The sequence below is a fragment of the Lepisma saccharinum genome, chromosome 28 (assembly GCF_977018435.1).
Source record: "Lepisma saccharinum chromosome 28, izLepSacc3.1, whole genome shotgun sequence".
NCBI classification, from domain to species: Eukaryota; Metazoa; Arthropoda; class Insecta; order Zygentoma; family Lepismatidae; genus Lepisma; species Lepisma saccharinum.
The window spans coordinates 38,875,467-38,900,861 of record NC_139256.1 but is presented as its reverse complement, the minus strand read 5'-3'; the positions used below and the strand labels follow the sequence as shown (position 1 = coordinate 38,900,861).

At 41.2% G+C, this 25,395-nt stretch overlaps 1 protein-coding gene and 1 pseudogene across 1 annotated transcript in view; both read left to right on the top strand.

The window, feature by feature from the left end:
* LOC145980711 (beta-1,4-glucuronyltransferase 1-like) overlaps nucleotides 1–25,395 on the top strand; it is a 1,164,154-nt gene that overhangs the window by 318,887 nt on the left and 819,872 nt on the right. The window lies entirely within an intron of this gene.
* Nucleotides 6,350–6,676, top strand: LOC145980904 (protein GVQW3 pseudogene; annotated as a pseudogene).

Genomic DNA, 25,395 nt, shown 5'->3' with positions numbered 1-25,395 from the left:
GTAATCGGTGTGTCCTTTTCCGAGTTCCAGTCAGGTCGCATAATGTTTCAGATTCCAATTTAAATGTATCCCGAGTCGTGATTAGCCTATGTGTGCAAAAAGTGATGTTAAAACGAACTCTTGACCTCAATAATACAAGTTGTGTATTTTCTTTCAGCTGTGGTTCCCTCTTTTCGCGAGAAATAACGAATTAACATAATCATTAACTCAACAAATAAAAATGCATCTCTAAATTAATTAATGAAAACTGTTATTACACCCAAACCACTATTTTATCGTAAATGTAAATGAAATGCCATCTCACGTAGTGAAAACAATGTGAAAATTGTTCTAATGAGTGATATATGATTGTCAAACACATACATGAATACATTATATTAAGCTCATGAACTATAATTGGGACAATTTAATACTAATTTGAAACGATTAAAAGCATTAAAACGACAAAGTAAACTTTTGCGCAATCTTTCTGCCGATTCGCATTATTGAAACAATATTTAACCAATGGGGACTTTATCTCATATTTGGAAATGCTGCATTGGTTGAACTTCCTGTGGACAAGACCGTGAGTCACGCCTCCTGCTAATCAGAATCGAACTTCACTCTGATTGGAGGATCGTATATTTCACAACACTTCCTTGTTTCAGAGCTACCAACATAATTTCGTAAGATGTTGGACTTAGAAAAAATCCATGCGACAGATTTTTTGAACATGACTGTACCAGTGATCCCATATTCCAAAAGAAATATTGTGAAATCATAGCTGCTTCCTCTAGTGGACACATCTAGCATCAAATGACCCAGCAAAGGATCTATGAAGCTTATACAGGGTGACCACGAATTAAGGGGACACTTTTTGTCACTAACTTTTGTATTAATTGAGCTCGTATTTTTCTTTCCTTTTATCTTTCTTTACACGTAGTTAAAATTTAACCGACATCGCTGAGGAAGTGGATGTTGTTTAGAATGGCAGAAAGTCGCCTAAGTATTGAGCAGCATCTCAAACGTGTACGTGTATTTTCCATTACCAATAACGTGTAGCTGAAGTTCAGCGACAAATGCTGCAGGAATGTGGACCTGTAGCACTTACAAGTGACACTGTCTCAAGAATCAACAAGTTATTTGATGCAACCGGAAGTGTTTCAGACCTTAAAAATCTCAGATAGAAGGACAGTCAAATAAGTCTTCAAAGTTGCACTGATTTCAATGGAGCTGAAGCCTCCCCCATGGCGCAGTGGTAGCGTCATTGCCTTGTAATCAAGGGGTCCCGGGTTCGATACCCGGTGGAGGCACAAGTTGTTCGGATTCCATTTTAAACTGTAGGTCCAGTCCCGATTAGCCTTACTGTGCATAAAGTGGACTTAAAACAGCAACTCAAAGCAAATTCAATGGAGCTGAAATTGATAATTATCTACAAAGCAGATAAAATTGTCATTGTGATGTCTGTTACTATCTTCAGAAAATAAAAAGTTGCCAATATTAAAAATACGTTCTCATTGATGAAAAGGTGTCCCCTTAATTCGTAGCCACTCTGTAGATTTATACAGGAGGAATTTTTAAAATAAGTAGGACTGGACGCAAGTCGTAGAATCTGTCTAGTTGCGAGTTCGATTTTCGATGGAGGCTTGTTCTAATTTTGAGCCACAGTTCGTGGTTGAGAAGTATAAAGGGGGCTTATCAAACGGTAGCTGTGTTTTGGGTCTAATTTTACTATGTTTTGGACACTTCTCTGTATTTTTAAAATTTTTCATCCCTTTAAATCTTCAAAAGGCAACCTATAAAATAGAAACCTTGCAGTAGGCAATCAGCTGTACTGCCGTGTAGATGCGGGATGCATACACGCCAGGATAATGCTGCCATCTTGAGAACTTGGATTAATTGATTTACACTCTGTCCCAGCTATCCCTGGAGCAGGCGAACGAAAACAAGTCTCTGCGCAAGTAGTGACCCGAAACTGCTCCACCAATGAACACGCGAGAGGGAACGGGATTGCGTGCAGGAGGTAAAGCGACCAGCCTTCCCAGCAGCGTGTACTGCTTTGCTCTGCGCACTCGATCCTCCCCTTCTCTGCCACTATGCGCGGCCTTGCTTCAGAGATAACTAGGATAGGGTATATTTTATGTAACTTCGCTTTTCTGCCACTTTTGGCTAATCGCGAAGATGAAGATGAATGATGATAAGACGAAATTGATTAAGGCACAAGCAATTCATACGAAGGGCTGCAGGTCTAGTCTCCAGAGCTTTTTAAGTCTGCAACAATGCAGTCCAGGGTGTACTAAGTGGACGTTAAGTTGACATTTTGACTTCTATGGAAAGGATCACCCCTTATACCTCCATCTTAAGAACTATGACTAGTTCCCTTCTGCGTCCTCCCCGATGGCGCAGTGGTACAGTCCGGCCAAGGGAAACGAAACTAGCTGGAAAGTACGATTCCAAACGCGAGAGGGGGAGCAGGTAGAACATCCACCAAACCATTATGTGGCATTTTGCTTGCATATGTTTGCTTGTTGTGTTTATTAGGTACTGCTTGCTGTGTGGTGTTTGTGATGTCTTGTTCAATTCGTAACAAACCGTTTCGAAGTGGAAGAAAGGAAACTGTGACGTTTTGGTCCCTGTTGCACATTCTACAAAACGCCCGCGATATAAAACGCAATGCCACAAACAATTCAGTTACTACATTTTCTTTACTATATTTATAATACTACGTATAATAATACTATTATTATTAGTGAATGCTATCCTGATTACTGCTGTGTACATTTATAATATTTACTAAGGATATCAATTTAAATGAATGATCCAAAATAAAGTTTCTGCTTTACAAACAAGTTTATCTACGAATGTGACGTGATGAAGACTTTCCTGATATGATCTGTTTGCTTATATAGTATATGGATGGCTATTTTTTTTTCATTCTGTACCCTTACATAATTCGTAAACGTCTCTACTTATTTTGGCGGCGATGTTACTACGTTTCAAACTTCATTGTTGTTTCCACAGCAGACGATTTTCACGAAACCCGCTTCCTGACCAAAGTGCCGTCACCCCTATTTTGCCAAAGAACACGTCCAGTTAGCGCATGCGCACTTCCGTCCATGGTCTCAGCTAAGGCAGCCAGACGTAGCGTCGTCGCCTTGTAATCAAGGGGTCCTGGGTTCGATACCCGGTGGAGACACATAGTGGTTCTGATCCCACTTTAAACTGTAGGTCCAGTCCCGATTAGCCTTACTGTGCATAAAGTGGACTTAAAACAGCAACTCAAAGCAAATTCAATGGAGCTGAAATTGATAATTATCTACAAAGCAGATAAAATTGTCATTGTGATGTCTGTTACTATCTTCAGAAAATAAAAAGTTGCCAATATTAAAAATACGTTCTCATTGATGAAAAGGTGTCCCCTTAATTCGTAGCCACTCTGTAGATTTATACAGGAGGAATTTTTAAAATAAGTAGGACTGGACGCAAGTCGTAGAATCTGTCTAGTTGCGAGTTCGATTTTCGATGGAGGCTTGTTCTAATTTTGAGCCACAGTTCGTGGTTGAGAAGTATAAACGGGGCTTATCAAACGGTAGCTGTGTTTTGGGTCTAATTTTACTATGTTTTGGACACTTCTCTGTATTTTTAAAATTTTTCATCCCTTTAAATCTTCAAAAGGCAACCTATAAAATAGAAACCTTGCAGTAGGCAATCAGCTGTACTGCCGTGTAGATGCGGGATGCATACACGCCAGGATAATGCTGCCATCTTGAGAACTTGGATTAATTGATTTACACTCTGTCCCAGCTATCCCTGGAGCAGGCGAACGAAAACAAGTCTCTGCGCAAGTAGTGACCCGAAACTGCTCCACCAATGAACACGCGAGAGGGAACGGGATTGCGTGCAGGAGGTAAAGCGACCAGCCTTCCCAGCAGCGTGTACTGCTTTGCTCTGCGCACTCGATCCTCCCCTTCTCTGCCACTATGCGCGGCCTTGCTTCAGAGATAACTAGGATAGGGTATATTTTATGTAACTTCGCTTTTCTGCCACTTTTGGCTAATCGCGAAGATGAAGATGAATGATGATAAGACAAAATTGATTAAGGCACAAGCAATTCATACGAAGGGCTGCAGGTCTAGTCTCCAGAGCTTTTTAAGTCTGCAACAATGCAGTCCAGGGTGTACTAAGTGGACGTTAGGTTGACATTTTGACTTCTATGGAAAGGATCACCCCTTATACCTCCATCTTAAGAACTATGACTAGTTCCCTTCTGCGTCCTCCCCGATGGCGCAGTGGTACAGTCCGGCCAAGGGAAACGAAACTTGCTGGAAAGTACGATTCCAAACGCGAGAGGGGGAGCAGGTAGAACATCCACCAAACCATTATGTGGCATTTTGCTTGCATATGTTTGCTTGTTGTGTTTATTAGGTACTGCTTGCTGTGTGGTGTTTGTGATGTCTCGTTCAATTCGTAACAAACCGTTTCGAAGTGGAAGAAAGGAAACTGTGACGTTTTGGTCCCTGTTGCACATTCTACAAAACGCCCGCGATATAAAACGCAATGCCACAAACAATTCAGTTACTACATTTTCTTTACTAGATTTATAATACTACGTATAATAATACTATTATTATTAGTGAATGCTATCCTGATTACTGCTGTGTACATTTATAATATTTACTAAGGATATCAATTTAAATGAATGATCCAAAATAAAGTTTCTGCTTTACAAACAAGTTTATCTACGAATGTGACGTGATGAAGACTTTCCTGATATGACCTGTTTGCTTATATAGTATATGGATGGCTATTTTTTTTTCATTCTGTACCCTTACATAATTCGTAAACGTCTCTACTTATTTTGGCGGCGATGTTACTACGTTTCAAACTTCATTGTTGTTTCCACAGCAGACGATTTTCACGAAACCCGCTTCCTGACCAAAGTGCCGTCACCCCTATTTTGCCAATGAACACGTCCAGTTAGCGCATGCGCACTTCCGTCCATGGTCTCAGCTAAGGCAGCCAGACGTAGCGTCGTCGCCTTGTAATCAAGGGGTCCTGGGTTCGATACTCGGTGGAGACACATAGTGGTTCGGATCCCACTTTAAACTGTAGGTCCAGTCCCAATTAGCCTTACTGTGCATAAAGTGGACTGAAAACACCAACTCAGTCAATAGTTCACTTCTGCATACATTCTCGTTTTTTCAGTGCTTTGTATTATCCACGCCATAGTGTAAGTAGGCAACTTAATTAAATCAACCAATCAGCAATCATTTCTTCTTTCTGTCCATGTGCAATTTAACATTTTCCTACCGCCTTTACGTCTGTGAAGAATGGTGGGAAAATTGAAAGGTGGACATCTTCATGAATTAATAACGTGAAGAAAAATCAGGAAGACGTTTGATTAATGTTCATCCAGGTCCCGAAAGCCTACTGAATAATGCCCGAGCATGAGGAATGGTCTGTGTCGCGTTTCTTCTTCCTGCCGCTAGATGTCGGGTCGTGTCATCAGTTCTGCGCCTTCAAAGGTTTCTGAGATAATGAACAGGAGATAAATCACAGGGCCTTCAAGTCCACGCTTGAAGGATGACCATGTCCAGGGAGGCATCCGCCCTGATGCGATTATAGTACAGGGTGCACATAAAGTCCCGTTAAAATTTCGGTAAACGTTGAAACCATGTGAAATAAAACATTGCAGTATTTTGCAAAGTGTTCTGTCGCTCTGAAAGTTTTTCATCTTAAGGATTCGTAAAAACTGACTAGAAGTTTAAAAGAGTGATATTTCAGTCCCACATCCTGTTTCGGGAATCTCTGGAGCAAGCGAACGAAATCAAGTATTTGCGCAAGGACTCGAGAGGGCTCTACCGATGCGTGAGAGGGGAAGTAACTGCATGAAGGGGGAAATGCGGCTGCAGCTACCAGCCGTTCAAAGCAGCGTCCTGCTTTGCTCCGTTATGCGCGGCCTTGCTCCATAGATTCCCGGGATCAGAGTATATGTGTATCATCTACCATTGCAGCAAAAAGCCGCGGAGGTAGGGCGTCTGTCTCACGGGAGAACACGGTTCGATTTTCAGTTTAGGTTTTTACAGGTGGAAATTACAAGGTGCGTCTGAAAAGTTCGGTGAATGATCCCATATTTGAAAAACCGCGCTGCTTAGGATGACGCGCCCGCGCATGCGCATTGAGAGACATGTCAACAAGCGGCCCCTATCGTGCAAATCGCCGAAGTGAAGCAGTGGTGCACGCTGCGACAAAGCTAACTGAGTGAGTGTGCGAACTCGTGTCATTGCAACATGGAGCGCAAAATGGAGCAACGCGTTAACATGAAGTTTTGCTTCAAATTAGGGAAAACGGCGATGGGGATACTCATGGAATGTTAGTGCAAGTGTACGGTGTTGAAGCAGTGAGTAAAAAGTGTGTGTTTGAGTGGTTTAAACGCTTTAGAGACGGAAAGGAAGGTGTCGAGGATGAGCCGCGTTCGGGTCGACCGTCAACAAGCACAATCCCAGACAACATCGAACGAGGGCGACGGATGCTTCTGGATGATCGGCGACTGTCGTTGAGAATGATCGCAGAAGAGTTGCAGATAAGCAAAGACAGTGTACGCACTATTGTTCACGAACATTTGAAAAAGCGAAAGATTTGTGCCCGGTTTGTACCGCATAAGCTGACAGACGAGCAGAAGCGAACTCGGATGTAAACGTCTGAAGATGTCATCGACATGTCTAACCGGAATCCGCAGTTTTTGGAAACCATCATTACTGGAGATGAGACCTGGTGCTACCAATATGATCCGGAGACCAAGCGACAGTCAATGGCATGGTGTTCATCGTCTTCCCCGCCTCCCAAAAACAGTCGGCTGACAAAATCCAAGATTTAGACGATGTTGTTCGCCTTTTTTGACAGCAAGGGCTTGATCCATCAAGAATTCCTACCCGCGGGTCAAACTATCAAACCGGAAGTTTACGAGGGAGTTTTGAAACGGCTGCTGTAACGCATCCGGCAGGTTCGGCCAGAACTGTACCGGAGTGGACAGTGGACTTTCCTCCACTACAACGCCCGTCCGCACACTGCGATCCGCTTGGTCAACTTTCTCGCTCAACGCTAGGTGACTGTTCTTCCACACCCTCCGTATTCTCCAGATTTGTCGCCGGCAGACTTCTTTTCGTTTCCCCGCTTTAAATTAGCCCTGAAAGGCTTGCGCTTCGCAGACGTTGCGGATATCCAACGCGTGACCACGGTGCTTCGTGCGATTCCACAAGAAGCGTTTGCTGCCAGTTTCCAACAGCTGTACAACCGATGTCAGACGTGTGTTGTAGCTAATGGTGATTACTTTGAAGGCCAGTAAAGGTATTTTGTTTGTAACTCTTGTTTCCTTTATTTTCTGAGACCATTCACCGAACTTTTCAGACGCACCTTGTATATCCGGCATTCTCTTGCATAAAACTGGACAGATTCAGCCAGCCTCTAATGAGGGGATGCAGGTGACAGGGCTGTGGTGTTGATCACATCACCTCCACAGTGGCCGAGATCATGAATGTGTGGAACTCCTTCCTCCACACATGCAGCTTAATAGCATGTTTCAATATACAGAGGAAGGCTTTCCTTTTAACCTTGCAGCAACATTGTTGTCATTCTAGTGACAAGCGGCAGAGTAAGTGAGGGGTCTCGTTGATTGATTCATTTGTTTAATTGTAGTTAGCTTTTCTGCCACTTTTGGCTAATCGCGGAGATGAGGATGAGTGACCATATGATGAAATTGATAAAGGGACATATCCAAGATGTGACATTCTAGTGACAAGTCCAGATTGGGATTCATCAAGATTCATCGTTCTTTTAAGGCTGTGTAAGCCGAGTGGGAAAGGCAGGGTGTACATAAAGTCCTTTAACACTTTCCAAAATTTATTGTAAGGAAACTATTAGCATTAACAGCACATTAGTTGAAAGAGTAAAGTCTTAAGTTTTTTGTATTGGTGTTGTTCCCTGTAGTTCTATTTCTCGCCGCTAGATGGTGGCAAATTCAAGATGAAGCTTTGTAGAGCTAACAAAAAATTGTGTGCTACATTTTGATAAGTGTTTTAGACATAAATGCCCAACAGAGATTTAGGAGAAAATACAGGAAAGAAAAACCAAGCAGGAAGGGAATCTACGTTTGGCATCGGAAATTTGTTACAATTTGTTGTGTGCGAAGGCAAGAAGTGGTCAGCCAGGTGACATTGAACGAGTGAGAGAAGCATTCACAAGGAGCCCTAGGAAATCTACACGTAGAGCTTCATGTGAGCTGGGTATGTCACCAATAATTGTGTGGAGTGTTTTGCGTAAAAAGTTGTGTATGAAACCGTTCCGAATACAGATAGTGCAAAGTTATATCCCCAACACAAAGAAAGGCAGTAACAGTTTGGCTGCGAGTTTCAGCAGAGAGAAGATGAATTCGTGGATTTCTTAATTTTCAGTGAAGAAGCAACATTACATTGCCTTCCTGCTTGGCACACTAATGAATCCCTTGTCTTGCCAAGCCACACAAAAACACGGGTATGAGGAATTCTTTGCAGAAGGTCGATACGTGTATTTTTACTCTTTCAAATCAGAAAATTCCGTTTTGTGTGGTTTTGCTTGACACCAGCGAGGTTCTCAGAATCCATTACGAAATTGAAAGGTCACTTGGAATTTAATCCATGAGTTGCAAATTTTGGTTATCCACATCGTAGAAGGTATCGGATCCGTAAAGTAACGTAAATGGAAACAAAGTTACTCTGACAGGCGTTCTGACAATCTTTTCACAAAATGAGGGAACCGGGGAGGGCAAGCGGATGACTTCTTTTGTGTGTTGTGGTGAAAACAGGATTAGTTTCCATTTCTGAGAAGTAGAAAATTTCGCAGAGTAATCTAGAAACATCAGAATGTAATGCATTTTTCAATTACAAAGCTTATGGCACACCATCATGTTATGTTATCCTATGCATATAATGATTGAATGAATTCACTATTGTAACGAGCAGTTTCTGTGAGTTACATATGGGCGTTACCTCTACAAGGAGATAAGAAAGCAAACCAGGAAGTAAGGACATGCGTCAGACACTTGTCTCATCCTAAACACGTGTGATTTAGCCAAGGCCCTCCCCTCCCCTCTATACTATCAAGGACAAGGTTTCCGACAAGGCAACCTACAGGAAGCTGGGTGGCTTAGCATCAGCAAGGCCAGAAATTTGTCACAGGCACACAAGATGAGGAACATATCTTGTAAAAAATCCGAGACAATACTTAGTTTCATGTTTGTATTTCTATCACATAATTCATGCTCGTACCATGCATGGTGGAATTTAGAAATATAGAATTATTACTTACTAATGATTAAATTATATTTCGTTTACCTTTACTAAAATGTAAATATTATGTGATTATATGAATGTAGTTCACTAGTGTCATCTCGCGGCCACCAGAACAATTTGACTTTTTAATTGCTAGACATCTCCAAACGCTTCCTCTCCCCACCCCTCCTCGTTATACGACTTAGAAGAAAATACAGGGGTGGCTCACGATAACATTTTCACCCGAGCGAGGTGGATTTTTGACACCCCTACTTTTCATCTTGCCCCGTTCCCCCATCTTTCTACCCTGGTCCTCCTACCTTCTTCTACCTTCCTCCAGTACAAAGAAAAAAACATGTTACATATTTACGGTATTAACGACGAAAAATAATATCCTTAATTTAAAATACTTTGAGTGCTACTGTTAAGGAACGCGTTTATTGTAGGCATGTGACATAATAATAAAAATAACAGTAATCTCTTAGATTAAATTGCTACGTGATTTTGACTATTTTATTTCAATTAAGTTTTGTCAACAATAAATCTACCCCTTTCAAAAACAAATAGCCACAGACACATAGCGGTTTGGATCCCACTTTAAATTGTAGGTCCAGTCCCGATTAGCCATTCTGTACACAAAGTGGACTTAAAAAAATCAAACAAACAAACAAGTAGCGCTTGTGTAATCGGAAATAAGGTTTTGCCGCTTCAGTCTGAGGAATCATGGGCGCCAGCGATGGGTCATATCCTTTATTAAATTCATATAACACAAATATTACATTATATGAAGCATGTAAAACTACAAAATGGGCTAAATACGCTAAACGATACTCGTGGAACACTTTTCCTTTGATTGCTGCTACAACTGTTTTAAGCATTGCCATTGGCTGGTAGCTTTCTGACGGTCCCACTTATCGCACACAACTTAAACACCCATGATGGTTAGGTTAGACTTGTTGGATTTGGTTCCCTTAGAAGAAGAAGACTACGAAAAATGTTGTAGCAGCAAAACCAAGTTGAATTTAAAGAAAATCACTATACAAAGTAACATGGAAATCTTTAAAAGCATATGTCTCATGTAACATCATAACTAGCGCTAGGATATGTATGTAATTACATATTCTATTTCTTACTAGATACATACCTTGAACACGTAAATGTCACCTAATTATGTAACTGACATTATTTTGCATAAGTTTTGTAACATATTTGCCAGGATATTACATATTTGCTAATTTACTTTACATAAAACAACATATTTCGGCAATGTTTTCCTATCTTGATCCTTTTTTCCTATATTTTTGATCTCTGAAACATGATGAAGAAAATTTGTCTCATATGATGTCATATTCTCTAATCAATGAGATGCATAGCGCTTACGGTCACCTAAAATTGACTGCCAAGTTGAAAGAAGAAGAAAGGAATACTGGAACTGTTATTTATCGAAAGATGCTGGAGTTTCTCTTCCCTCCCCTTTCTGGTTACATATTTTCGTAACCAAAAAGCACCTAGAAACTTGGCGTCGGTGGACAAGAAAGCTACTTTCCTGAACGTAGCGAGTTACACAATATGTTCCCTTGTACAAAAAGTACAGAAGTAGCTATGTATATTTTTATTGGATTGTTCTTTCTGTAGACGTTTTTTTTACAATTTGTTTCGAAAGTTACGAAGAGCTCTCGTACATACAGGGTGACAATTAATGAACTATATGAAATAAAACCCTCATAATTTCTGAACGGTTCGCTTGATGACGTCCAAACTGCGTGGCTGGCCACAGGGTATGATGGGAATTCGTATGCGTATGCGCACGCAACGTGTTGATGTCGGCCATTTGCAAGTGAAAATGTCCTGGAGGAGTATTTTGGGGACCGCATTCTGGCTCTGGGGTACCCAGAGGGCACTGGAAGGAGGCTATGTTAAGGACAAGGTGTACAGAAATAACCCCAAAACCATTGCCGAGCTGAAAACTGCCATTCAGGAGGTCATCGATGTTTCGACACTTCAGCGGGTCATGCAGAATTTTGCTGTTCATCTGCCCCACATCATCGCCAGAGATGGCAGACATATCGAACATGTCAAAACCTAAATCCGAATGTCTGTAGTGCCGTTTACATGTGCAATACAGTTTGTGTACTACGTGGTTTGTCATTAATTTCAGTTTTATTTCATATAGTTCATTAATTGTCACCCTGGATTTACATATTGTACAAAAATTTGCGATGTGAAAAGTAATTAAAGTAAAATAAAAATTGTTTTTTTTTTTAAAATATGTGCTCGTTGCTGTGCTAACTTATGTCTAAAATTACGTTGAATATTTTCAAATAAAATAAATATCTAGCAGAATTCTTAAAATTGCTTGTATACTCGATTATTATTATTACATATTTTATGAAACTACATATTTAGCTACATATCCTTTTGATAATACATATTTAGGTACATATTTTATCAATTATTGTTACATATTTGTACTTTGATATTACATAAAAATCAGGGCTCTAATCATAACAATACACATTCTCCTCTGGGAGATCCAGAAACGAAAAGGAGAATTTCTTCTTCCGCTGGCGGTCGAGACGTTGCAATGGATGGTCTTCCGATTCCTCGTAACCGACGACATGAAGGGAAAAGGTTGATTATTCACTCGCTGAAGTCGGGGTGTAGGCCCAATCCAGAGCTTGCTGTGTCCCCAAATGAAGGGCATAGGCCACACAGTGTCACGGATAAAGCGATCTATGCCCAGGACATATAACCTGGTTCCCTTAGAAGAAGAAGACTACGAAAAATGTTGTAGCAGCAAAACCAAGTTGAATTTAAAGAAAATCACTATACAAAGTAACATGGAAATCTTTAAAAGCATATGTCTCATGTAACATCATAACTAGCGCTAGGATTTGTATGTAATTACATATTCTATTTCTTACTAGATACATACCTTGAACACGTAAATGTCACCTAATTATGTAACTGACATTATTTTGCATAAGTTTTGTAACATATTTGCCAGGATATTACATATTTGCTAATTTACTTTACATAAAACAACATATTTCGGCAATGTTTTCCTATCTTGATCCTTTTTTCCTATATTTTTGATCTCTGAAACATGATGAAGAAAATTTGTATCTCATATGATGTCATATTCTCTAATCAATGAGATGCATAGCGCTTACGGTCACCTAAAATTGACTGCCAAGTTGAAAGAAGAAGAAAGGAATACTGGAACTGTTATTTATCGAAAGATGCTGGAGTTTCTCTTCCCTCCCCTTTCTGGTTACATATTTTCGTAACCAAAATGCACCTAGAAACTTGGCGTCGGTGGACAAGAAAGCTACTTTCCTGAACGTAGCGAGTTACACAATATGTTCCCTTGTACAAAAAGTACAGAAGTAGCTATGTATATTTTTATTGGATTGTTCTTTCTGTAGACGTTTTTTTTACAATTTGTTTCGAAAGTTACGAAGAGCTCTCGTACATACAGGGTGACAATTAATGAACTATATGAAATAAAACCCTCATAATTTCTGAACGGTTCGCTTGATGACGTCCAAACTGCGTGGCTGGCCACAGGGTATGATGGGAATTCGTATGCGTATGCGCACGCAACGTGTTGATGTCGGCCATTTGCAAGTGAAAATGTCCTGGAGGAGTATTTTGGGGACCGCATTCTGGCTCTGGGGTACCCAGAGGGCACTGGAAGGAGGCTATGTTAAGGACAAGGTGTACAGAAATAACCCCAAAACCATTGCCGAGCTGAAAACTGCCATTCAGGAGGTCATCGATGTTTCGACACTTCAGCGGGTCATGCAGAATTTTGCTGTTCATCTGCCCCACATCATCGCCAGAGATGGCAGACATATCGAACATGTCAAAACCTAAATCCGAATGTCTGTAGTGCCGTTTACATGTGCAATACAGTTTGTGTACTACGTGGTTTGTCATTAATTTCAGTTTTATTTCATATAGTTCATTAATTGTCACCCTGGATTTACATATTGTACAAAAATTTGCGATGTGAAAAGTAATTAAAGTAAAATAAAAATTGTTTTTTTTTTAAAATATGTGCTCGTTGCTGTGCTAACTTATGTCTAAAATTACGTTGAATATTTTCAAATAAAATAAATATCTAGCAGAATTCTTAAAATTGCTTGTATACTCGATTATTATTATTACATATTTTATGAAACTACATATTTAGCTACATATCCTTTTGATAATACATATTTAGGTACATATTTTATCAATTATTGTTACATATTTGTACTTTGATATTACATAAAAATCAGGGCTCTAATCATAACAATACACATTCTCCTCTGGGAGATCCAGAAACGAAAAGGAGAATTTCTTCTTCCGCTGGCGGTCGAGACGTTGCAATGGATGGTCTTCCGATTCCTCGTAACCGACGACATGAAGGGAAAAGGTTGATTATTCACTCGCTGAAGTCGGGGTGTAGGCCCAATCCAGAGCTTGCTGTGTCCCCAAATGAAGGGCATAGGCCACACAGTGTCACGGATAAAGCGATCTATGCCCAGGACATATAACCTGGTTCCCTTAGAAGAAGAAGACTACGAAAAATGTTGTAGCAGCAAAACCAAGTTGAATTTAAAGAAAATCACTATACAAAGTAACATGGAAATCTTTAAAAGCATATGTCTCATGTAACATCATAACTAGCGCTAGGATTTGTATGTAATTACATATTCTATTTCTTACTAGATACATACCTTGAACACGTAAATGTCACCTAATTATGTAACTGACATTATTTTGCATAAGTTTTGTAACATATTTGCCAGGATATTACATATTTGCTAATTTACTTTACATAAAACAACATATTTCGGCAATGTTTTCCTATCTTGATCCTTTTTTCCTATATTTTTGATCTCTGAAACATGATGAAGAAAATTTGTATCTCATATGATGTCATATTCTCTAATCAATGAGATGCATAGCGCTTACGGTCACCTAAAATTGACTGCCAAGTTGAAAGAAGAAGAAAGGAATACTGGAACTGTTATTTATCGAAAGATGCTGGAGTTTCTCTTCCCTCCCCTTTCTGGTTACATATTTTCGTAACCAAAATGCACCTAGAAACTTGGCGTCGGTGGACAAGAAAGCTACTTTCCTGAACGTAGCGAGTTACACAATATGTTCCCTTGTACAAAAAGTACAGAAGTAGCTATGTATATTTTTATTGGATTGTTCTTTCTGTAGACGTTTTTTTTACAATTTGTTTCGAAAGTTACGAAGAGCTCTCGTACATACAGGGTGACAATTAATGAACTATATGAAATAAAACCCTCATAATTTCTGAACGGTTCGCTTGATGACGTCCAAACTGCGTGGCTGGCCACAGGGTATGATGGGAATTCGTATGCGTATGCGCACGCAACGTGTTGATGTCGGCCATTTGCAAGTGAAAATGTCCTGGAGGAGTATTTTGGGGACCGCATTCTGGCTCTGGGGTACCCAGAGGGCACTGGAAGGAGGCTATGTTAAGGACAAGGTGTACAGAAATAACCCCAAAACCATTGCCGAGCTGAAAACTGCCATTCAGGAGGTCATCGATGTTTCGACACTTCAGCGGGTCATGCAGAATTTTGCTGTTCATCTGCCCCACATCATCGCCAGAGATGGCAGACATATCGAACATGTCAAAACCTAAATCCGAATGTCTGTAGTGCCGTTTACATGTGCAATACAGTTTGTGTACTACGTGGTTTGTCATTAATTTCAGTTTTATTTCATATAGTTCATTAATTGTCACCCTGGATTTACATATTGTACAAAAATTTGCGATGTGAAAAGTAATTAAAGTAAAATAAAAATTGTTTTTTTTTTTAAAATATGTGCTCGTTGCTGTGCTAACTTATGTCTAAAATTACGTTGAATATTTTCAAATAAAATAAATATCTAGCAGAATTCTTAAAATTGCTTGGATACTCGATTATTATTATTACATATTTTATGAAACTACATATTTAGCTACATATCCTTTTGATAATACATATTTAGGTACATATTTTATCAATTATTGTTACATATTTGTACTTTGATATTACATAAAAATCAGGGCTCTAATCATAACAATACACATTCTCCTCTGGGAGATCCAGAAACGAAAAGGAGAATTTCTTCTTCCGCTGGCGGTCGAGACGTTGCCGATTCCTCGTAACCGACGACATGAAGGGAAAAGGTTGATTATTCACTCGCTGAAGTCGGGGTGTAGGCCCAATCCAGAGCTTGCTGTGTCCCCAAATGAAGGGCATAGGCCACACAGTGTCACGGATAAAGCGATCTATGCCCAGGACATATAACCTGCGATGGCCTGCTGGCCGCTTGTAAAATTGCGCGCCGATCTAGGGGCTGTCTTTATCAAGTAAGAGGCATTGGAACTTGTAGTGTGTTGACGTTCAGTCCGAGACCAAAATAAACTAAAGCCTTAGCGGACACTGAAACCACCTTTTACATTTACTACCACTGGGATAATAGACACTGCTTCCTTCAGAATGGAATAATTCCCAATCAACAAGAGGTCATCATAATACACAAAGAATTTAATGTCCTGGGGGAGAAGATTTGATAAAGCTTGTGTTTGCATGTAAAGGGTGTTTCACTCGGGGCGGAACCCTGTATTTCGGCCATTACTCGGATACTGCAACGAAATTTGGAGTGGACTTACCTCCGTTCATGCGAAGTCTGGTAACAGCATAAGAAGTGCTGGAAATGGCCATCATTGGCGTCTTCGACGCGACAATCAAAACAGCAGCGTACCTAGACATCTTCAACTGCTTTGTGACAGAACTGGACGATGAGGAATTATCCATTCGTTATTTCCAGCAGGATGGAGCAACACCGCACACCTCGCGCGAAAGAATTGCCGAAATCCGGTCTTTTTTCGGCGACCGCGTAATTCCCAGGGAACTTTGGCCACCGCGCTCGCCCGATCTCACGCCACCTGATATTTTTTTGTGGTGACATTTGAATTCGCAGGTTTACGCCAACATACCGCGAACCATAGAGGCCTTGAAAGCAAACATCAGTGCGGCCATCCAAGCAGTGACACCTGACGTACTGATACGGACTTTCCATAACATGGAACGCCGCGTCCAATGCTGCCGGGACGACAATGGTAGCCATTTCCAACACTTGTTATGATGCAGGCACATGGTTTTTCGGAATCCACTTGAAATTGTAAGTCCAGTCTCAATTAGTCTATCTGAGCATAAAGTGCGCAAAATTCAAAACTCGTAAAGATGCAAAATGCTGAAAATGGTAATGATGATAAAATGGCGAAAGCTGGGATGGGACAGCGGTATGGCATGGAGTGATTATGAAAGTTCCTACACGAGTGATTATGAAAGTTCCTACACGTACAGGAATAGCTGTAAGGAGAGAGAGAGAGAGAGAGAGACAGCGAGAAAGAGAGAGAGACAGAGACAGGAAGAACCATGAGAGGGAGAGAAAAATGAAATTTCCTTTCTCTTTTTTTTGGTCTCTCTATCTCTTTAAACAGCAAAATATCACTTCGCAGACTGAAATAACAGTGCTTTGATGTTGCACTTCGCACCCTTGTATCACCTCCGTGGTGGAAAGATATTGATTCGTGTTTTGCTTGCAGGACTCGCCAAGTTTCAGACGCGAGAGAAGGATGGAATGGTAGGACGAGAACCAAAAAAAAAGAAAGTTCTAACATAGGGAAGTCACAGGAACTGGTGAACCGGAAACTCGACGTCATTCGGGGACGTAGAAATCCCGAAGGACCAACATCAATGACGTGGCGGATTGTTCCCCAGGGCTGGCGGGGAAAATGCCAACTTCCAGGCTCTCCGGAACGCTCTTTAGTCCGGGAAATCTCGACGATTTTTTTTTTTGGGCTGAACAATGATGCGTCCCCAAGAGGAGGAAGTGCTCCTATCGCATCGAAAGAGTGCGCTGGGGCCGTTATGTAACCAAGTGCTAAGTGGAGTTCTGTGTCACACTTTTTCCGCAGTGAGATTATGCGGTCTGTTCGCAGTGCGGTTCTCGATAAAGTGTACACTTATCAAACATATTATCTCTTCAATGGTTACACTAACCCTTTGGATATTGTTAGTGTAATCATGCGAATGCAACATATGTACAGTCACGGACACTGCCGGATTGTAATGAATGCATTGACTTTCAATGGAAACGTTACAACCCGGCAGTGTCCGTGACTGTACATTGACTGATGCACGGAATGCTCTCGTTTCACCGAGTGTCCACTTTTATAATAGCCATGCTACATTTCCGTACGTACATTATATGCCATGCTCTAGAATATCCATCGAACGTCAAGCCCCAGAAAATCCAATCAACCTTGTGCTTTCGGATATTCAGTGTCTATTATACTTCGTGCTATGAAGTGGGTACTCTGCTTCCTGGTAAACTTCTGGTAAATATCCTAAATCTGTATAAGCTTTCCTTCTTACAATTAAGCTGCTCAGGTTTTCCTGTTTTGCAGGTAAGGGCCAACGTTCAATAGCTCTCCGTTAACCCGCCGACGTTTCCACTCCATTCGGATAACTTGCCTACAGTTTCTCCCTTGCCTTCGGGTAACTCGCCGACGTTTTTCCCTCCCTTCGGATAACTCTCCAACGTCTTACCCTTGCCGTCGGGTAACTCGCCGACTTTTTCCTTCAGTCTTCGGGTAACCCGCCGACATTTTTCCCTTTAGCTATCGGGTAACCCGCCAATGTTTTCTTTAGCTTTCGAGTATTCCGCTGGCGTTTTTACTTCAGTATTCAGGAAACCCGCTGACCTTTTCCCTTCAATCTTCGGGTAACCGGCCGACGTTTTCCCTTCAGCCTTCGGGTAACCCGCCGACGTTTTCCTTTCAGCCTTCGGGTGACCCGCCGACGTTTTCCCTTCAGCCTTCGGGTAACCCGCCGACATTTTCCCTTCAACCTTCGGGTAACCCGCCGACGTTTTCACTTCAGCCTTCGGGTAACCCGCCGACGTTTTCACTTCAGCCTTCGGGTAACCCGCCGACGTTTTCACTTCAGCCTTCGGGTAACCCGCCGACGTTTTCCCTTCAACCTTCGGGTAACCCGCCGACGTTTTCCCTTCAACCTTCGGGTAACCCGCCGACGTTTCCCCTTCAGCCTTCGGGTAACCCGCCGACGTTTTCCCTTCAACCTTCGGGTAACCCGCCGACGTTTTCCCTTCAACCTTCGGGTAACCCGCCGACGTTTTCCCTTCAACCTTCGGGTAACCCGCCGACGTTTCCCCTTCAGCCTTCGGGTAACCCGCCGACGTTTTCCCTTCAACCTTCGGGTAACCCGCCGACGTTTCCCCTTCAGCCTTCGGGTAACCCGCCGACGTTTTCCCTTCAACCTTCGGGTAACCCGCCGACGTTTTCCCTTCAACCTTCGGGTAACCCGCCGACGTTTCCCCTTCAGCCTTCGGGTAACCCGCCGACGTTTTCCCTTCAACCTTCGGGTAACCCGCCGACGTTTTCCCTTCAACCTTCGGGTAACCCGCCGACGTTTCCCCTTCAGCCTTCGGGTAACCCGCCGACGTTTTCCCTTCAACCTTCGGGTAACCCGCCGACGTTTTCCCTTCAACCTTCGGGTAACCCGCCGACGTTTTCCCTTCAACCTTCGGGTAACCCGCCGACATTTTTTCCTTGCCTTCAGCTAACCCGCCGACGTTTCCCTGCCTTCTGGTAAACATCCCAGATTGCCATGCTTTGAAAGCTGCCTGTGTACCTTACTTTCACATGTCCAGCCAGTGCGCTTATATATTTTCAAAACATTAATGCGATTTGTACTGTTTTTTAACACCCACCAGTGTGCTTTATCAAAATAATTCGCGGATATTCAATTCGTAGCTATAAACAAATCTCTTTTTAGATTTGAACGTATTTGATAATTATATCACAACTCTTCCTACACTGAGTCTGTTGATAGAATCCAGTAGTGACAGTGCTCTCAAGCTGTAGGAAATTACGTATTAAACACGGAGACTTGTGAATCTTCTTCCTCCCGTGCAAAGTGCTTACCTACGCCTTCAACACCGAGAGGAACGCCAAATCGCAAATAGTTCACGCAGCAAAGATGCGATCAAAGACAAGTGACTCCCTCTGCACTAGAGATGAACTCATAAAGGCACTCCCGAACCTTCCTCATTCTGAAACGAAGCAATTTTCCTGAGCGGAAGGAGCCTTTGAGTGTTCACGACGTCACAGTCTTGCGATCCCTCTCTTGCGTTGTCACTTATCTCCAAGATACCCCCTGGATTAAAGTATCTGGCTCATAAGTCTGCTAAGGAACCAGCGCTAAAGGGGTAAAAAATGTTCGCGCCTAAGGCTTTTGCTGGTCCATAAAGTCGAAGATCTTTCGGGATTTAATGGATTTGTCGAACTTAAAGGCGAACGACAGGAGGAGCCGTGCTTACATATTGATTTCCCTTGGATGTAAATTTCGTCTAGTCTCGAGTTCGTTGTGATTACAAATGAAGGAAATGAAGACTTTTAAGCTTTATTATAATACTAGCTGATTACCCGGCGTTGCCCGGGTATTTATTTATCCCAATCTTGTATTAGACAGGAAAATAATGAATTCTAACTATAGTGTAAAATATAACTAATTTTAAATGTGATCGTGAATGTCACCAATTAGCTTAGCGACTCCGAAAACTATGGATTCTACACTATAGCTCGACAAGGAAAAAAAACTTCCGTCCAAAGCGTTCGCGCAACTTCCCTGCCGTTATCGGTGTTCGGGGCAGTGTTGCCAGGTAAGATTTGAAAAATTCGGGATATTGTTCCTTGGGAAACCAGAAGATCTGCTACAAAATCCGTTGATCTAATAGTAGCGGATGAAGCACGTTCTTGGAGGCGGAGGGGCGGCATAGTCGTGCGCACTGGGGGGGGGGGGTGAAGGCGAGTGGCGCGCATTGTTTACGGTGTAAACGTCACAGATACTTTTGTAACAATGGTGCAAAACCCAGCACCCTGTGTTTGGCGAAAATATACCGAAGATCTCCATTTCAGGAGTGGACATGTTTCAAACAAAAGAAAGTAAACAGCCCGAGGGAACCGACCAACATCTTTCATCTCTTCCGCATTTTCCGGTTAGAGGGTGAGTGGAAAGACCCTCAAATTTGCCCTTTCTCAGCACCGACACAAGGGGTTTGCGATGCCTCTATTATCGCGAGGAATTTTTATGACAGGAAATGGTAGAAATGGTAGAAATGGCTAACAATAACAAATCAGTTTGCCTTCTGCTGGTGTTCGGTGTACAGCTATCGATAGGGGTGGGCACGCGTCCTGCACCATAATGAGAAAATGCATTACGTATGTGAAATATATTTGGTGAATTAGACAGCATGTCTTCCTCAATAATTCAAGATAGCAACGCTTATGCTAGGGTGCCACCCATCCTAGATATATACACACACACACCCACAAACACATACATGTATAACATAATTTGCCCACGCTTAGAGGTCAGTGTTTCTACCTCGTAAGGAAAGGACGTTTCACTGTGTTTGCGTCACTTCATCCATTTCATCAGTTTTTCATTCATCCATATTGTCGTACTTACCCGTAGAGGCACAAACGCGACGTAAAATAACTAAAATAGAAATAGAGTTTAGGGTGGGATAAAATACAGCCATCTAAAAATAGTAATGTAGTACAAGTAATAAAATAATGTCCTAGTACAATTGAGTAGCGTTTGACATAATTTCACAGTTCAAACAGCACTTTTCACGGCTGAGTGGAGTTCCACTCCACATCTCCCCTTCATGTTCAAGTAAGATGAGCAGGAAACGTGTTTTTAAGCTGGCCAGAGCAATAGTTTATTAAGGAATTCTCCCGAGAAATCAAAAGGCCTGGCAACGCTGACGTGAGCCAGCGCGAATATTGCTTCCCCCTGCTCTTTCTTGCACCCGCCGGCGCGATGTGCTTCTGCGCAGGTTTTTTTGCTTGTGGTTCCACTATAATATAGGTCATTTGTGGCATTTAATTCACCCCCTCTCACCCCCATGCCGATAGGTGATGAACTTGGAGTTGAACCGCATTGGGAGTGTCAGGAAAACTGAGGATTCCATTCGCAACACAGCCTGAATGTTAGACAACCCGAGAAACACTATCGTTGTGCGGATTTGATAGAGTCACGGATGTCTGTTTGTGTGGAATTTAATATCTGTGGTTCTCGGTAATTTTTACATGTCATCCCATATTTTCCCACCCCACCCCCACAGTATTTATTTCCAGATTGCAATGATACGTGTACCAAGTTTGGTTGAAAATGCTCCAGGCGTTCGAGAGTTATGCCGGAACAAACAAATATACACACCCACATTACACACACACACACATAAGCTAAAATGAACTGTAAACTTTTTATTTTTTTTTATTTGCTTTATTTTACTTTGCTTTTTGTGCCACTTTTGGCTAATTTGCGAAGATGGAGATGAGTGATGACATGATGAAATTAATGAATGGACACTCACAAACATCCATGCCCAGGTCGGGATTCGAACCCGGGACCCCCAGCGTCGTAGCGCGATGTGCTAACCACTCCGCCACGGGGGCCGGCTGAAAACGTTCATAAACAACAAAATCTTCATAAACCAGGCAAATATTTCACTTTCTCAAGGGGGTACAGAGGATCAAGGGTACCAGTTAGTGCAGATGGACATGCAACAAAATAGTATTCACCCGGCGGCGATATTGTGAAACATAAGAAATGAACTATATAAAATCGCAACATTTGCAATATCGACCATAATTGTGCGTTAAAAGAAGCTCAACGGAAAACTAATCTTTGCGTCAGATTGTACTTGCATCAATTCCAGGACCTCCCCGATTGTAACACTCTCATCTGGTAATCAAGAGGTTCATGGTTCGATCTTCGGTGAAGGCACATTGTGAGTCGGATTGTTAGCGTAATTTCGATTAGCCTGCTTGCATTGGACTTGCATCAATTCTTTCGGATACTTAACTTTACAGCCATTGTATGTTGCACTTTTTAAACCTTATTATCAGGGAAAGGATTTATATGTAAATATATATTTATGTATGAAGCTGAAATCAGTTATATGTTGTATTATCTTTGTGCATCATGGCATGTAGACTCGAAAAATTCAGTTTTTTTTTTCCATATTTGTACATACATTAAGTTTTGGCTCATATTTTACATATTAATTCCATATTTTAGAACATTTCTCAACATATACTCCATATTCGGCAATAAATACATATCCCCACGTGGCCGAAAGAACTGGGTGAATTTCTTGGGAATAACTGAAATTTGAAATACCCTCCCAATATTTATTGCGATATTGAATGCAGTTTTAATCAATATAAATTAATCTTAAGAGACAACAGACGGAAATTCATGTTCGAACACTTACAATATTTTGTTATTCATTGTTTTGGAAACAGAAAATGAAAACACATTTTGTGTTGTTTTACAATTAATTTCAATTTAAGCGAACTGTGTTTTATACCGTGTAGTCTCTGATGTTATTAAAAAAGTAAATTTTTGCAATTTTAAATCCATATTTAACTCCATATTTTGGTGAAAATAACTGCATATTTAGCACATTTTTTACTACATAAAAATCTGTTCTCTGCTTATTATCATCAACCCGTTCCCATAAACATAACTGATACGATACGAGATAGAAGACTGCGTCACAGTGAGAAGGGAGAAAAATTAATTCATATTTCCCTCACCGCGGCGCCACGTAACGGCTCTCTCCCAAGCTCGCTTCCAGACTACAAGTTTTGAAACATCTAGCAATTACTCTCAAATATTCCTAGGCGGCTTCAGATGTCCGCGGAGCCCGGTTCCAAAATTTCAGAACACCGTGGAAGGAGCAGCGGGGAAAGGGGGGGGGGGGGGTTAAAGCGAGAGAAGAGCTTTTTGTTGATTTAACAGACCAAGTTGCGTCATGGCCTCACGGACAACTTTAATGGAATTAATTTAGCTCACTGTTCCTTGGCGACTCACTCGGGGTACCTGGGATGATGTTAATAATTCGTGGGGCTGTCGGAGCAAAGTTAGCACAGGTAGCGAGTGGTTGTTTGGGGAAGAGAAGCCATCAAATAGAGAGGAACCTGTGGGTGGGAGGTCGCTTTAGGGATATTTTCGTTCGGGATAATCAAAATTTATCTCCAGCACGCTTACTTGTCGATCCGTCCGAATTTCTCTCGTTTGGAGCTTGTTAATGCAATATGGCGATGTGGCTTGTTCGATGCTTTTTTGCAGCTCTTCGTCCTGAACAGTTAGTTGAATTCCTTCATTGTTGGAGAGAGATTACATATAAAGCATTACTTTAATATTGTCATTAAGCTTGCTATTTCGAAATAAATGTTTGAATAACTTTGATTCTACACTCTAAAAATTTGTCCTTTATCGCATCTATTAGATTCATCACCTCATGTAGTTGATACACTTTCACGCATTGCTTGATGGAATTCATTCCCATAAATGCAGTCCGTGAGAGAAGTGATGATTTTAAGTACATTAGTTGATAATGCTAATTGAAATGCGCGCAAATTTCATGAAAAGTTAAAATTATACAGAACAGTTCATTGAAGTGTAGACCGCCGCGTCAGTGTTTCCCTTATCGGCAAGCGAGGCACTCTCGGCTGTGTTTCGACATCGTAGAGTGACGGTGAAGCAAGTGCACAACAGTTTCCGTAACTATTTTAAAAGGTTATTTACTTATAAGAGGAGGTGTTCAAACTAGTCGCCTTGGATGCGCAGACAATTTTGATTCATCTTTATTAAGACACCCACTAATGTAAGCTGGCGAGGGGGGGGGGGGGGGCTAGAAACCGGTTTTACGGAGGTCCTGAAAGTAGACACAAGACTGTGAAATGATAAGGGTCTTTGTTTTATATTATGTAGCCTGTTTATTAGTCTGGCGACTGTGAAGCGATAGGGTGCTTGTTACGTATTGTTTTTTCTAGTGTATTCAACCGCAAAGTGTGTTGTGGCTCAGCAAATGTTTTCTATTGCACAGCGTGTATTTATTTATGATTCGTATGTGTTAACTCAATCGGCACGTGAAGTTCAAATGCGATTTGAAACAAGATTCCCGGGTGTAAAAGTTCCATGTCGTAAATAAATAACCCTTTAAGCTAGTTACGGAAACTTGCGCGCTTGATTCACGGACAGTTTGCAGTGTCGGCATACGGTCGCTGCGAACGTCTCTTTTGCCGATAATTCAAACACTGACGTGGCGGTCTACACTTCAATGGATCACTCTATACTCTCTTGTAGTTAATTTGTTATTACGTGTCACAGCAAATAAGCTAAAGTGAAAATTTTCTTCACGAATTTTTACTTTTACACGATTCTTCACATAAAATGCAATTTTTCTCAATTTTTACATTTTTTTTTCAAAAGCGAAATTTGCACAAGTTCTTGAAATGAAGGTACAGTGAACGGAGAAGATAATTGTAGGCAAATTGTTTAATTAATTATTCTTAGGAAGACAGACGTTTGACAGTTGCAAAACCATAAAGTTCATTTGTTTATATTCTTTTGTTCTGTGTTTAATTTCGAGACTTAAACAATTTATTTTTTAAATCTCACGCTAGATGGCTCGCTGTAAGCATATTTTTAATTTAATTTTTAATGCTAGTGCATTTGCATTGAATCAAAGAATTGAAATTTAATGTTTTGTGAATTTTAAAGGCTCACACGGTTGATTTTTCTCTATTTGAAATGTGATATGACTGATGGAATTCTTAGGTTTCGTGTCTTCATGCCATATTACAGAAAGTATAAGTGTTGAATATTTAATGCTGCGAAGTTTCTAATCACGTACATGTGCAACTCTTTCCCATGTAGTGTGTTTTGTTAGTTTTTGTAAAGATTCTTTGTCATTTCACCAGAAAATTATTTCAAGGTTGTGAGTGCATTATTTCCTTTGGAATTTCAAGGTTGTGAGTGCATTGTTTCCGTGGGAGTTGATTGATTGATTTATTGATTTAGTTTATTTTACTTCGGGTTTTGTGCCTCTTGGCTAATTTGCGAAGATGGGGATGAGTGATGAAATGATGAAATTGATGAATGGACATTTACAAACAACCAAACCCGACCGGGATTCGAACCCG